At 46.5% G+C, this 13,123-nt stretch overlaps 13 non-coding genes across 13 annotated transcripts; all 13 read right to left on the bottom strand.

The window, feature by feature from the left end:
• Positions 1 to 46: 46 nt before the first annotated feature.
• Positions 47 to 162, bottom strand: Trnal-caa (transfer RNA leucine (anticodon CAA)). The gene is made up of 2 exons: positions 125 to 162; positions 47 to 92 (listed from the first exon to the last, which is right to left on the bottom strand). It is a non-coding gene; the product is annotated as a tRNA-Leu (tRNA).
• A 702-nt stretch (positions 163 to 864) lies between these two features.
• Positions 865 to 980, bottom strand: Trnal-caa (transfer RNA leucine (anticodon CAA)). The gene is made up of 2 exons: positions 943 to 980; positions 865 to 910 (listed from the first exon to the last, which is right to left on the bottom strand). It is a non-coding gene; the product is annotated as a tRNA-Leu (tRNA).
• A 702-nt stretch (positions 981 to 1,682) lies between these two features.
• Trnal-caa (transfer RNA leucine (anticodon CAA)) lies at positions 1,683 to 1,798 on the bottom strand. Its single transcript has 2 exons — positions 1,761 to 1,798; positions 1,683 to 1,728 (listed from the first exon to the last, which is right to left on the bottom strand). It is a non-coding gene; the product is annotated as a tRNA-Leu (tRNA).
• A 702-nt stretch (positions 1,799 to 2,500) lies between these two features.
• On the bottom strand, positions 2,501 to 2,616 carry Trnal-caa (transfer RNA leucine (anticodon CAA)). The gene is made up of 2 exons: positions 2,579 to 2,616; positions 2,501 to 2,546 (listed from the first exon to the last, which is right to left on the bottom strand). It is a non-coding gene; the product is annotated as a tRNA-Leu (tRNA).
• A 702-nt stretch (positions 2,617 to 3,318) lies between these two features.
• Positions 3,319 to 3,434, bottom strand: Trnal-caa (transfer RNA leucine (anticodon CAA)). Its single transcript has 2 exons — positions 3,397 to 3,434; positions 3,319 to 3,364 (listed from the first exon to the last, which is right to left on the bottom strand). It is a non-coding gene; the product is annotated as a tRNA-Leu (tRNA).
• A 702-nt stretch (positions 3,435 to 4,136) lies between these two features.
• On the bottom strand, positions 4,137 to 4,252 carry Trnal-caa (transfer RNA leucine (anticodon CAA)). Its single transcript has 2 exons — positions 4,215 to 4,252; positions 4,137 to 4,182 (listed from the first exon to the last, which is right to left on the bottom strand). It is a non-coding gene; the product is annotated as a tRNA-Leu (tRNA).
• A 702-nt stretch (positions 4,253 to 4,954) lies between these two features.
• Trnal-caa (transfer RNA leucine (anticodon CAA)) lies at positions 4,955 to 5,070 on the bottom strand. The gene is made up of 2 exons: positions 5,033 to 5,070; positions 4,955 to 5,000 (listed from the first exon to the last, which is right to left on the bottom strand). It is a non-coding gene; the product is annotated as a tRNA-Leu (tRNA).
• A 702-nt stretch (positions 5,071 to 5,772) lies between these two features.
• On the bottom strand, positions 5,773 to 5,888 carry Trnal-caa (transfer RNA leucine (anticodon CAA)). The gene is made up of 2 exons: positions 5,851 to 5,888; positions 5,773 to 5,818 (listed from the first exon to the last, which is right to left on the bottom strand). It is a non-coding gene; the product is annotated as a tRNA-Leu (tRNA).
• Positions 5,889 to 6,590: 702 nt separating this feature from the next.
• Trnal-caa (transfer RNA leucine (anticodon CAA)) lies at positions 6,591 to 6,706 on the bottom strand. The gene is made up of 2 exons: positions 6,669 to 6,706; positions 6,591 to 6,636 (listed from the first exon to the last, which is right to left on the bottom strand). It is a non-coding gene; the product is annotated as a tRNA-Leu (tRNA).
• A 702-nt stretch (positions 6,707 to 7,408) lies between these two features.
• On the bottom strand, positions 7,409 to 7,524 carry Trnal-caa (transfer RNA leucine (anticodon CAA)). Its single transcript has 2 exons — positions 7,487 to 7,524; positions 7,409 to 7,454 (listed from the first exon to the last, which is right to left on the bottom strand). It is a non-coding gene; the product is annotated as a tRNA-Leu (tRNA).
• Positions 7,525 to 8,226: 702 nt separating this feature from the next.
• Trnal-caa (transfer RNA leucine (anticodon CAA)) lies at positions 8,227 to 8,342 on the bottom strand. The gene is made up of 2 exons: positions 8,305 to 8,342; positions 8,227 to 8,272 (listed from the first exon to the last, which is right to left on the bottom strand). It is a non-coding gene; the product is annotated as a tRNA-Leu (tRNA).
• A 702-nt stretch (positions 8,343 to 9,044) lies between these two features.
• Trnal-caa (transfer RNA leucine (anticodon CAA)) lies at positions 9,045 to 9,160 on the bottom strand. Its single transcript has 2 exons — positions 9,123 to 9,160; positions 9,045 to 9,090 (listed from the first exon to the last, which is right to left on the bottom strand). It is a non-coding gene; the product is annotated as a tRNA-Leu (tRNA).
• A 702-nt stretch (positions 9,161 to 9,862) lies between these two features.
• Trnal-caa (transfer RNA leucine (anticodon CAA)) lies at positions 9,863 to 9,978 on the bottom strand. The gene is made up of 2 exons: positions 9,941 to 9,978; positions 9,863 to 9,908 (listed from the first exon to the last, which is right to left on the bottom strand). It is a non-coding gene; the product is annotated as a tRNA-Leu (tRNA).
• Between the last annotated feature and the right edge of the window lie 3,145 nt (positions 9,979 to 13,123).

Below are 13,123 nucleotides of genomic sequence, written 5' to 3'. Positions count from 1 at the left end.
GGATCTCAACGATACACAGGGTGCTCCAGAGAAGCGACAAAATCTGTGTCAGGAGTGGGATTCGAACCCACGCCCTCATTCGAGGACCAGAAGGCTCTAGCTGCTACTGCAGCCAAGGTTTTTCCTTGAGTCTGGCGCCTTAGACCGCTCGGCCATCCTGACACTTGATTTGATGCTCCTCGTTTGTTCTATTAGAGAACTTACAGTTGATGTAATTGTCGCATCCACGTTGCCACAGTACACCGGCATGAGTTCTGCACCCGTTACACGTTCGCCAGGTGCAGCCGCACAAATATAGCGCAGAATGTACCACCAAAAGAGTTTCTCAAATCCGTATAATCACGGCACTCAATACATTTTGTTCGAAACTAAGTCGTCTGTTACAGACATCAGAGATTAGACAGAATGCAGAGGTCTATCTGTCGAATAATATCTCAAGTTTTGGTCACGTTGTAATCTCCATAAAGTAATATTTTGAGTATATGAATTTATTTCGAGCTCTCTGTATTTCATCAGCGACTGTTATTGTACAGAGGATGTACTGGTCAGCCTGCACTGTTTCCTCACACTGTCGTTAGCACTCTGCATCTCCAGACAAGAGTCGTTTTCATACCACAGGTGTCCCTTTTGACGTGTTTGCGGCTGTGGCGCGGAAGTAACCTCACGAGGGAACGTCGTATTTACAACCAACACTCTCTGTTTGTAGCTCACACTACCGAAGAAACAGTTTGGTTGCCGTAGGTGCGCTTGTGTTTGATACAAATTTTTGGTTTCACTTAGGAGAACACGGCCAGAATCGTGCTGTTGCACTTTACAAAGGATCTCAACGATACACAGGGTGCTCCAGAGAAGCGACAAAATCTGTGTCAGGAGTGGGATTCGAACCCACGCCCTCATTCGAGGACCAGAAGGCTCTAGCTGCTACTGCAGCCAAGGTTTTTCCTTGAGTCTGGCGCCTTAGACCGCTCGGCCATCCTGACACTTGATTTGATGCTCCTCGTTTGTTCTATTAGAGAACTTACAGTTGATGTAATTGTCGCATCCACGTTGCCACAGTACACCGGCATGAGTTCTGCACCCGTTACACGTTCGCCAGGTGCAGCCGCACAAATATAGCGCAGAATGTACCACCAAAAGAGTTTCTCAAATCCGTATAATCACGGCACTCAATACATTTTGTTCGGAACTAAGTCGTCTGTTACAGACATCAGAGATTAGACAGAATGCAGAGGTCTATCTGTCGAATAATATCTCAAGTTTTGGTCACGTTGTAATCTCCATAAAGTAATATTTTGAGTATATGAATTTATTTCGAGCTCTCTGTATTTCATCAGCGACTGTTATTGTACAGAGGATGTACTGGTCAGCCTGCACTGTTTCCTCACACTGTCGTTAGCACTCTGCATCTCCAGACAAGAGTCGTTTTCATACCACAGGTGTCCCTTTTGACGTGTTTGCGGCTGTGGCGCGGAAGTAACCTCACGAGGGAACGTCGTATTTACAACCAACACTCTCTGTTTGTAGCTCACACTACCGAAGAAACAGTTTGGTTGCCGTAGGTGCGCTTGTGTTTGATACAAATTTTTGGTTTCACTTAGGAGAACACGGCCAGAATCGTGCTGTTGCACTTTACAAAGGATCTCAACGATACACAGGGTGCTCCAGAGAAGCGACAAAATCTGTGTCAGGAGTGGGATTCGAACCCACGCCCTCATTCGAGGACCAGAAGGCTCTAGCTGCTACTGCAGCCAAGGTTTTTCCTTGAGTCTGGCGCCTTAGACCGCTCGGCCATCCTGACACTTGATTTGATGCTCCTCGTTTGTTCTATTAGAGAACTTACAGTTGATGTAATTGTCGCATCCACGTTGCCACAGTACACCGGCATGAGTTCTGCACCCGTTACACGTTCGCCAGGTGCAGCCGCACAAATATAGCGCAGAATGTACCACCAAAAGGGTTTCTCAAATCCGTATAATCACGGCACTCAATACATTTTGTTCGAAACTAAGTCGTCTGTTACAGACATGAGAGATTAGACAGAATGCAGAGGTCTATCTGTCGAATAATATCTCAAGTTTTGGTCACGTTGTAATCTCCATAAAGTAATATTTTGAGTATATGAATTTATTTCGAGCTCTCTGTATTTCATCAGCGACTGTTATTGTACAGAGGATGTACTGGTCAGCCTGCACTGTTTCCTCACACTGTCGTTAGCACTCTGCATCTCCAGACAAGAGTCGTTTTCATACCACAGGTGTCCCTTTTGACGTGTTTGCGGCTGTGGCGCGGAAGTAACCTCACGAGGGAACGTCGTATTTACAACCAACACTCTCTGTTTGTAGCTCACACTACCGAAGAAACAGTTTGGTTGCCGTAGGTGCGCTTGTGTTTGATACAAATTTTTGGTTTCACTTAGGAGAACACGGCCAGAATCGTGCTGTTGCACTTTACAAAGGATCTCAACGATACACAGGGTGCTCCAGAGAAGCGACAAAATCTGTGTCAGGAGTGGGATTCGAACCCACGCCCTCATTCGAGGACCAGAAGGCTCTAGCTGCTACTGCAGCCAAGGTTTTTCCTTGAGTCTGGCGCCTTAGACCGCTCGGCCATCCTGACACTTGATTTGATGCTCCTCGTTTGTTCTATTAGAGAACTTACAGTTGATGTAATTGTCGCATCCACGTTGCCACAGTACACCGGCATGAGTTCTGCACCCGTTACACGTTCGCCAGGTGCAGCCGCACAAATATAGCGCAGAATGTACCACCAAAAGAGTTTCTCAAATCCGTATAATCACGGCACTCAATACATTTTGTTCGAAACTAAGTCGTCTGTTACAGACATCAGAGATTAGACAGAATGCAGAGGTCTATCTGTCGAATAATATCTCAAGTTTTGGTCACGTTGTAATCTCCATAAAGTAATATTTTGAGTATATGAATTTATTTCGAGCTCTCTGTATTTCATCAGCGACTGTTATTGTACAGAGGATGTACTGGTCAGCCTGCACTGTTTCCTCACACTGTCGTTAGCACTCTGCATCTCCAGACAAGAGTCGTTTTCATACCACAGGTGTCCCTTTTGACGTGTTTGCGGCTGTGGCGCGGAAGTAACCTCACGAGGGAACGTCGTATTTACAACCAACACTCTCTGTTTGTAGCTCACACTACCGAAGAAACAGTTTGGTTGCCGTAGGTGCGCTTGTGTTTGATACAAATTTTTGGTTTCACTTAGGAGAACACGGCCAGAATCGTGCTGTTGCACTTTACAAAGGATCTCAACGATACACAGGGTGCTCCAGAGAAGCGACAAAATCTGTGTCAGGAGTGGGATTCGAACCCACGCCCTCATTCGAGGACCAGAAGGCTCTAGCTGCTACTGCAGCCAAGGTTTTTCCTTGAGTCTGGCGCCTTAGACCGCTCGGCCATCCTGACACTTGATTTGATGCTCCTCGTTTGTTCTATTAGAGAACTTACAGTTGATGTAATTGTCGCATCCACGTTGCCACAGTACACCGGCATGAGTTCTGCACCCGTTACACGTTCGCCAGGTGCAGCCGCACAAATATAGCGCAGAATGTACCACCAAAAGAGTTTCTCAAATCCGTATAATCACGGCACTCAATACATTTTGTTCGAAACTAAGTCGTCTGTTACAGACATCAGAGATTAGACAGAATGCAGAGGTCTATCTGTCGAATAATATCTCAAGTTTTGGTCACGTTGTAATCTCCATAAAGTAATATTTTGAGTATATGAATTTATTTCGAGCTCTCTGTATTTCATCAGCGACTGTTATTGTACAGAGGATGTACTGGTCAGCCTGCACTGTTTCCTCACACTGTCGTTAGCACTCTGCATCTCCAGACAAGAGTCGTTTTCATACCACAGGTGTCCCTTTTGACGTGTTTGCGGCTGTGGCGCGGAAGTAACCTCACGAGGGAACGTCGTATTTACAACCAACACTCTCTGTTTGTAGCTCACACTACCGAAGAAACAGTTTGGTTGCCGTAGGTGCGCTTGTGTTTGATACAAATTTTTGGTTTCACTTAGGAGAACACGGCCAGAATCGTGCTGTTGCACTTTACAAAGGATCTCAACGATACACAGGGTGCTCCAGAGAAGCGACAAAATCTGTGTCAGGAGTGGGATTCGAACCCACGCCCTCATTCGAGGACCAGAAGGCTCTAGCTGCTACTGCAGCCAAGGTTTTTCCTTGAGTCTGGCGCCTTAGACCGCTCGGCCATCCTGACACTTGATTTGATGCTCCTCGTTTGTTCTATTAGAGAACTTACAGTTGATGTAATTGTCGCATCCACGTTGCCACAGTACACCGGCATGAGTTCTGCACCCGTTACACGTTCGCCAGGTGCAGCCGCACAAATATAGCGCAGAATGTACCACCAAAAGAGTTTCTCAAATCCGTATAATCACGGCACTCAATACATTTTGTTCGAAACTAAGTCGTCTGTTACAGACATCAGAGATTAGACAGAATGCAGAGGTCTATCTGTCGAATAATATCTCAAGTTTTGGTCACGTTGTAATCTCCATAAAGTAATATTTTGAGTATATGAATTTATTTCGAGCTCTCTGTATTTCATCAGCGACTGTTATTGTACAGAGGATGTACTGGTCAGCCTGCACTGTTTCCTCACACTGTCGTTAGCACTCTGCATCTCCAGACAAGAGTCGTTTTCATACCACAGGTGTCCCTTTTGACGTGTTTGCGGCTGTGGCGCGGAAGTAACCTCACGAGGGAACGTCGTATTTACAACCAACACTCTCTGTTTGTAGCTCACACTACCGAAGAAACAGTTTGGTTGCCGTAGGTGCGCTTGTGTTTGATACAAATTTTTGGTTTCACTTAGGAGAACACGGCCAGAATCGTGCTGTTGCACTTTACAAAGGATCTCAACGATACACAGGGTGCTCCAGAGAAGCGACAAAATCTGTGTCAGGAGTGGGATTCGAACCCACGCCCTCATTCGAGGACCAGAAGGCTCTAGCTGCTACTGCAGCCAAGGTTTTTCCTTGAGTCTGGCGCCTTAGACCGCTCGGCCATCCTGACACTTGATTTGATGCTCCTCGTTTGTTCTATTAGAGAACTTACAGTTGATGTAATTGTCGCATCCACGTTGCCACAGTACACCGGCATGAGTTCTGCACCCGTTACACGTTCGCCAGGTGCAGCCGCACAAATATAGCGCAGAATGTACCACCAAAAGAGTTTCTCAAATCCGTATAATCACGGCACTCAATACATTTTGTTCGAAACTAAGTCGTCTGTTACAGACATCAGAGATTAGACAGAATGCAGAGGTCTATCTGTCGAATAATATCTCAAGTTTTGGTCACGTTGTAATCTCCATAAAGTAATATTTTGAGTATATGAATTTATTTCGAGCTCTCTGTATTTCATCAGCGACTGTTATTGTACAGAGGATGTACTGGTCAGCCTGCACTGTTTCCTCACACTGTCGTTAGCACTCTGCATCTCCAGACAAGAGTCGTTTTCATACCACAGGTGTCCCTTTTGACGTGTTTGCGGCTGTGGCGCGGAAGTAACCTCACGAGGGAACGTCGTATTTACAACCAACACTCTCTGTTTGTAGCTCACACTACCGAAGAAACAGTTTGGTTGCCGTAGGTGCGCTTGTGTTTGATACAAATTTTTGGTTTCACTTAGGAGAACACGGCCAGAATCGTGCTGTTGCACTTTACAAAGGATCTCAACGATACACAGGGTGCTCCAGAGAAGCGACAAAATCTGTGTCAGGAGTGGGATTCGAACCCACGCCCTCATTCGAGGACCAGAAGGCTCTAGCTGCTACTGCAGCCAAGGTTTTTCCTTGAGTCTGGCGCCTTAGACCGCTCGGCCATCCTGACACTTGATTTGATGCTCCTCGTTTGTTCTATTAGAGAACTTACAGTTGATGTAATTGTCGCATCCACGTTGCCACAGTACACCGGCATGAGTTCTGCACCCGTTACACGTTCGCCAGGTGCAGCCGCACAAATATAGCGCAGAATGTACCACCAAAAGAGTTTCTCAAATCCGTATAATCACGGCACTCAATACATTTTGTTCGAAACTAAGTCGTCTGTTACAGACATCAGAGATTAGACAGAATGCAGAGGTCTATCTGTCGAATAATATCTCAAGTTTTGGTCACGTTGTAATCTCCATAAAGTAATATTTTGAGTATATGAATTTATTTCGAGCTCTCTGTATTTCATCAGCGACTGTTATTGTACAGAGGATGTACTGGTCAGCCTGCACTGTTTCCTCACACTGTCGTTAGCACTCTGCATCTCCAGACAAGAGTCGTTTTCATACCACAGGTGTCCCTTTTGACGTGTTTGCGGCTGTGGCGCGGAAGTAACCTCACGAGGGAACGTCGTATTTACAACCAACACTCTCTGTTTGTAGCTCACACTACCGAAGAAACAGTTTGGTTGCCGTAGGTGCGCTTGTGTTTGATACAAATTTTTGGTTTCACTTAGGAGAACACGGCCAGAATCGTGCTGTTGCACTTTACAAAGGATCTCAACGATACACAGGGTGCTCCAGAGAAGCGACAAAATCTGTGTCAGGAGTGGGATTCGAACCCACGCCCTCATTCGAGGACCAGAAGGCTCTAGTTGCTACTGCAGCCAAGGTTTTTCCTTGAGTCTGGCGCCTTAGACCGCTCGGCCATCCTGACACTTGATTTGATGCTCCTCGTTTGTTCTATTAGAGAACTTACAGTTGATGTAATTGTCGCATCCACGTTGCCACAGTACACCGGCATGAGTTCTGCACCCGTTACACGTTCGCCAGGTGCAGCCGCACAAATATAGCGCAGAATGTACCACCAAAAGAGTTTCTCAAATCCGTATAATCACGGCACTCAATACATTTTGTTCGAAACTAAGTCGTCTGTTACAGACATCAGAGATTAGACAGAATGCAGAGGTCTATCTGTCGAATAATATCTCAAGTTTTGGTCACGTTGTAATCTCCATAAAGTAATATTTTGAGTATATGAATTTATTTCGAGCTCTCTGTATTTCATCAGCGACTGTTATTGTACAGAGGATGTACTGGTCAGCCTGCACTGTTTCCTCACACTGTCGTTAGCACTCTGCATCTCCAGACAAGAGTCGTTTTCATACCACAGGTGTCCCTTTTGACGTGTTTGCGGCTGTGGCGCGGAAGTAACCTCACGAGGGAACGTCGTATTTACAACCAACACTCTCTGTTTGTAGCTCACACTACCGAAGAAACAGTTTGGTTGCCGTAGGTGCGCTTGTGTTTGATACAAATTTTTGGTTTCACTTAGGAGAACACGGCCAGAATCGTGCTGTTGCACTTTACAAAGGATCTCAACGATACACAGGGTGCTCCAGAGAAGCGACAAAATCTGTGTCAGGAGTGGGATTCGAACCCACGCCCTCATTCGAGGACCAGAAGGCTCTAGCTGCTACTGCAGCCAAGGTTTTTCCTTGAGTCTGGCGCCTTAGACCGCTCGGCCATCCTGACACTTGATTTGATGCTCCTCGTTTGTTCTATTAGAGAACTTACAGTTGATGTAATTGTCGCATCCACGTTGCCACAGTACACCGGCATGAGTTCTGCACCCGTTACACGTTCGCCAGGTGCAGCCGCACAAATATAGCGCAGAATGTACCACCAAAAGAGTTTCTCAAATCCGTATAATCACGGCACTCAATACATTTTGTTCGAAACTAAGTCGTCTGTTACAGACATCAGAGATTAGACAGAATGCAGAGGTCTATCTGTCGAATAATATCTCAAGTTTTGGTCACGTTGTAATCTCCATAAAGTAATATTTTGAGTATATGAATTTATTTCGAGCTCTCTGTATTTCATCAGCGACTGTTATTGTACAGAGGATGTACTGGTCAGCCTGCACTGTTTCCTCACACTGTCGTTAGCACTCTGCATCTCCAGACAAGAGTCGTTTTCATACCACAGGTGTCCCTTTTGACGTGTTTGCGGCTGTGGCGCGGAAGTAACCTCACGAGGGAACGTCGTATTTACAACCAACACTCTCTGTTTGTAGCTCACACTACCGAAGAAACAGTTTGGTTGCCGTAGGTGCGCTTGTGTTTGATACAAATTTTTGGTTTCACTTAGGAGAACACGGCCAGAATCGTGCTGTTACACTTTACAAAGGATCTCAACGATACACAGGGTGCTCCAGAGAAGCGACAAAATCTGTGTCAGGAGTGGGATTCGAACCCACGCCCTCATTCGAGGACCAGAAGGCTCTAGCTGCTACTGCAGCCAAGGTTTTTCCTTGAGTCTGGCGCCTTAGACCGCTCGGCCATCCTGACACTTGATTTGATGCTCCTCGTTTGTTCTATTAGAGAACTTACAGTTGATGTAATTGTCGCATCCACGTTGCCACAGTACACCGGCATGAGTTCTGCACCCGTTACACGTTCGCCAGGTGCAGCCGCACAAATATAGCGCAGAATGTACCACCAAAAGAGTTTCTCAAATCCGTATAATCACGGCACTCAATACATTTTGTTCGAAACTAAGTCGTCTGTTACAGACATCAGAGATTAGACAGAATGCAGAGGTCTATCTGTCGAATAATATCTCAAGTTTTGGTCACGTTGTAATCTCCATAAAGTAATATTTTGAGTATATGAATTTATTTCGAGCTCTCTGTATTTCATCAGCGACTGTTATTGTACAGAGGATGTACTGGTCAGCCTGCACTGTTTCCTCACACTGTCGTTAGCACTCTGCATCTCCAGACAAGAGTCGTTTTCATACCACAGGTGTCCCTTTTGACGTGTTTGCGGCTGTGGCGCGGAAGTAACCTCACGAGGGAACGTCGTATTTACAACCAACACTCTCTGTTTGTAGCTCACACTACCGAAGAAACAGTTTGGTTGCCGTAGGTGCGCTTGTGTTTGATACAAATTTTTGGTTTCACTTAGGAGAACACGGCCAGAATCGTGCTGTTGCACTTTACAAAGGATCTCAACGATACACAGGGTGCTCCAGAGAAGCGACAAAATCTGTGTCAGGAGTGGGATTCGAACCCACGCCCTCATTCGAGGACCAGAAGGCTCTAGCTGCTACTGCAGCCAAGGTTTTTCCTTGAGTCTGGCGCCTTAGACCGCTCGGCCATCCTGACACTTGATTTGATGCTCCTCGTTTGTTCTATTAGAGAACTTACAGTTGATGTAATTGTCGCATCCACGTTGCCACAGTACACCGGCATGAGTTCTGCACCCGTTACACGTTCGCCAGGTGCAGCCGCACAAATATAGCGCAGAATGTACCACCAAAAGAGTTTCTCAAATCCGTATAATCACGGCACTCAATACATTTTGTTCGAAACTAAGTCGTCTGTTACAGACATCAGAGATTAGACAGAATGCAGAGGTCTATCTGTCGAATAATATCTCAAGTTTTGGTCACGTTGTAATCTCCATAAAGTAATATTTTGAGTATATGAATTTATTTCGAGCTCTCTGTATTTCATCAGCGACTGTTATTGTACAGAGGATGTACTGGTCAGCCTGCACTGTTTCCTCACACTGTCGTTAGCACTCTGCATCTCCAGACAAGAGTCGTTTTCATACCACAGGTGTCCCTTTTGACGTGTTTGCGGCTGTGGCGCGGAAGTAACCTCACGAGGGAACGTCGTATTTACAACCAACACTCTCTGTTTGTAGCTCACACTACCGAAGAAACAGTTTGGTTGCCGTAGGTGCGCTTGTGTTTGATACAAATTTTTGGTTTCACTTAGGAGAACACGGCCAGAATCGTGCTGTTGCACTTTACAAAGGATCTCAACGATACACAGGGTGCTCCAGAGAAGCGACAAAATCTGTGTCAGGAGTGGGATTCGAACCCACGCCCTCATTCGAGGACCAGAAGGCTCTAGCTGCTACTGTAGCCAAGGTTTTTCCTTGAGTCTGGCGCCTTAGACCGCTCGGCCATCCTGACACTTGATTTGATGCTCCTCGTTTGTTCTATTAGAGAACTTACAGTTGATGTAATTGTCGCATCCACGTTGCCACAGTACACCGGCATGAGTTCTGCACCCGTTACACGTTCGCCAGGTGCAGCCGCACAAATATAGCGCAGAATGTACCACCAAAAGAGTTTCTCAAATCCGTATAATCACGGCACTCAATACATTTTGTTCGAAACTAAGTCGTCTGTTACAGACATCAGAGATTAGACAGAATGCAGAGGTCTATCTGTCGAATAATATCTCAAGTTTTGGTCACGTTGTAATCTCCATAAAGTAATATTTTGAGTATATGAATTTATTTCGAGCTCTCTGTATTTCATCAGCGACTGTTATTGTACAGAGGATGTACTGGTCAGCCTGCACTGTTTCCTCACACTGTCGTTAGCACTCTGCATCTCCAGACAAGAGTCGTTTTCATACCACAGGTGTCCCTTTTGACGTGTTTGCGGCTGTGGCGCGGAAGTAACCTCACGAGGGAACGTCGTATTTACAACCAACACTCTCTGTTTGTAGCTCACACTACCGAAGAAACAGTTTGGTTGCCGTAGGTGCGCTTGTGTTTGATACAAATTTTTGGTTTCACTTAGGAGAACACGGCCAGAATCGTGCTGTTGCACTTTACAAAGGATCTCAACGATACACAGGGTGCTCCAGAGAAGCGACAAAATCTGTGTCAGGAGTGGGATTCGAACCCACGCCCTCATTCGAGGACCAGAAGGCTCTAGCTGCTACTGCAGCCAAGGTTTTTCCTTGAGTCTGGCGCCTTAGACCGCTTTTTTTTTTTTTTTTTTTTTTTTTTTTTTTTTTTTTTTTTTTTGCAAACACTAAATGAAATGCATCCTCTGCCAAAAAGAAAGAAAACAAAATATTTTAAAACAAATCACAAATTGAAAGGAACAGGGATGTTGTTTTTATTTATTTATTTATTTTCAATAAGGATCACTCTGTTAAAAGGAACATATAGACCATTTCATCGTATGGTATGTGCATCACATAGTGAGTGGTGAGAGAAGCGTGAGGTTCATCATCAGCTGTCAAATGTGCACACCGGCTGCACCCGGCACATCCCAACTGCGTGGGGGGTCGAGGAAGACTGCCTGAAGATAATTGGCAAAGGTTTTCCGATAGTGTGACCATCTGTGAACCTCACTGTGGGCTTGCTGCAAGAAATACCAAAAGTCAAGTCGCGACGTGGCAGTATCCCCATAGAGGTACGCGATCGTCCAACCTTTGATCCAGAGGATCGACTGTGATTTAGTCGCCGGAAAGTAGTCACTCTCTGGATGTAAGAAGGAAGCAGGTGTAATATGTTGCGGGGTCACACGGAGGTAGCAAGCCACCATCTGTCTTCCTAGGAGCCAGACGTCCTCCACCGCGATACAAGTTAAGCGGTGATGGTCGTCATCCACTTGGTGACATTTCGGGCATAGTGGAGTGTCCACTAGTCCAATTGCATGGAGCCGTTGGTGGGTGTTGAACTTGCCACAGGCGACAGAGAACCACAGTGCCCGAACGAAGGTAGGAAAGAATTTTTGGTGCACATGTCTCCAAATCTTCGGCCAATGCAACCTGGGGTGTTTCAGTTCAATTACATTACAACGTATCCGTCGTAGCAACCAAACATAAAAATCCTTCGCGCATGGCGGTCTCGTGCGCGGAAGCTCGTCTCTGATATAACTAAGTTCCACGATAAATGTTGAGACATGCGCAAAATGTGGCGTAATGTTGCCCACCGCCACCGGAGGTGTGAGGGACGCTGGAACCAGGAGATCCAGTAGGCGGGATGTAAGGGAATCACGCCCGCTACGCCATTGCTTATACATTGTGGCTAGAAGGAGCGCCGTCGCACGGCAGTGAACATTCGTAAGTCCGAGTCCCCCCTTGTCCGTAGGGAGAGTGAGCGTTTCGTATCGCACCTTGAGGGGCGATCCAATCATCACGAAATAGCCTAGTGCTGATTGAAGGCGACGTCCGAGCGTGAGTGGTAGGGGCAGGATCTGCGAAATATGCACCATTCGAGAAACCACATAAGTGTTCAGGTACTCGACTCGCTGCAAAGGATCAAGACGCCGTAGGAGATATTGTCGGACCATGGTACGTGTTGTCTGTAAAATACGTCGGTAGTTAACTGCTGCACTATGTTTTACAGATGAGGTAAAGTCTATGCCGAGATAGCGGAATCGTTGCACATAAGGAAACGGACTGATTTCTTCCGGCGTAAGGCCCCTTCCCACCGGCATTGCCGCCGATTTGTTCATGTTCACTGCACCACCCGCGATCACACTGTGGTCCAACAACAGTTCAAGGACCGTCTTCACCTCTTCCTCAGAACGAACGAGAAGCAGGAGGTCGTCCGCATAGGCACGACATTTGAAGGTGTAGCCCCGTAGTTCCATCCCAGAAAGAGAATTGGTGAGCCTCCCAATTAATGGTTCCAACGCTATCGCGAACAGCAGCATCGAAAGAGGGCAGCCCTGGCGAATGGATCGTCGAATTTGAATGGGCCCTGCTATACGCCCATTAACCTGTACCAAGGATTGTGCGCCCCCGTAAATCCTTCTAATGAGACCAGTAAAACGGTCTGGAAAACCCATTTGTTCCAGTACAGCATACAGATAGTTGTGGCGCACCTTATCAAAAGCACTGTCAAAATCAACCGCCACCATCGCCGCTTTAAGCCGGCACTCCTCCGCCAGCGCTATCACATCACGGCATTCGCCAGTAGCTGTTTGCACATTCACCGATCCACCCGGTGTCGTCTGTTCCGGAGAGAGAACGCTACGAATTAACATACGACATCGGGACGCTAGCAACCGTGCAAAGATCTTATAGTCGGCATTAAGCAGGGTGATGGGGCGATAATGTGTGACCGTAATTCCTGGCTTCGGTTTATGTACTGGCACCAGGAGGCCTTCCATAAAAGCCGGCGGAATAGGCGCATCGGAATTTAACATCTCGTTGTACATTTCCGTCCATCGCGGTGCCATTTCGTTGCGAAATTCGCGATAGAATTCAGCAGGAAGCCCATCAATGCCTGGGGACCGATTCAACGCACCTTGTGCGATCGCATCATGTACTTCCTCACATCTAATGGCTTCCAGTAAGGTGCCCGCG

This window comes from Schistocerca serialis, chromosome 2 (genome assembly GCF_023864345.2).
Source record: "Schistocerca serialis cubense isolate TAMUIC-IGC-003099 chromosome 2, iqSchSeri2.2, whole genome shotgun sequence".
NCBI lineage: Eukaryota > Metazoa > Arthropoda > Insecta > Orthoptera > Acrididae > Schistocerca > Schistocerca serialis.
The sequence above is the reverse complement of the archived record's forward strand: the minus strand, read 5'-3'. Positions and strand labels throughout refer to the sequence as shown.